Source organism: Colobus angolensis, unplaced genomic scaffold, assembly GCF_000951035.1.
Source record: "Colobus angolensis palliatus isolate OR3802 unplaced genomic scaffold, Cang.pa_1.0 Scaffold36, whole genome shotgun sequence".
NCBI lineage: Eukaryota > Metazoa > Chordata > Mammalia > Primates > Cercopithecidae > Colobus > Colobus angolensis.
In genome coordinates this window covers 2,540,931-2,541,545 of record NW_012116932.1, presented here as the reverse complement: position 1 = coordinate 2,541,545, position 615 = coordinate 2,540,931, and positions in this window count along the sequence as shown.

Below are 615 nucleotides of genomic sequence, written 5' to 3'. Positions count from 1 at the left end.
TGTCGCCCAGGCTGGAGTGCAGTGGTGTGATCTTGGCTTACTGCAACCTCCACCTCCTAGATTACAGGATTGAGCTACTGCACCTGGCCCCCGCACCCCTTTTTTTTCTTCTTCTAAAACTCCAAGACCCGGCCAGGCATGGTAGCTCACAACTGTATTCCCGGTACTTTAGGAGGCCGACACGGGTGGATCACTTGAAGTCGGGAGTTCGAGACCAGCCTGGCCAACATGGCAAAACCCTGTCTGTACCAAAACTACAAAAATTAGCTGAGTGTGGTGACACAACGCTTGTAATCCCAGCTACTGGGGAAGCTGAGGCAGAAAAATTGCTTTAACTAGGGAGGCAGAGGCTGCAGTGAGTCGAGGTTACGCTACTGCACTCCAGCCTGGGCAACAGAGCAAGACTGTCTCAAAAAAATAAAATATCAGGTCGGGTGCGGTGGCTGATGCCTGTAATCCAAGGACTTTGGGAGGCCAAGGTGGGCAGATCACAAGGTCAGGAGCTCGAGAACATCTTGGCTAACACGGTGAAACCCCATCTCTACTAAAAATACAAAAATTAGCTGGGCATGGTGCCATGTGCCTGTAGTCACAGCTACTCTGGAGGCTAAGATG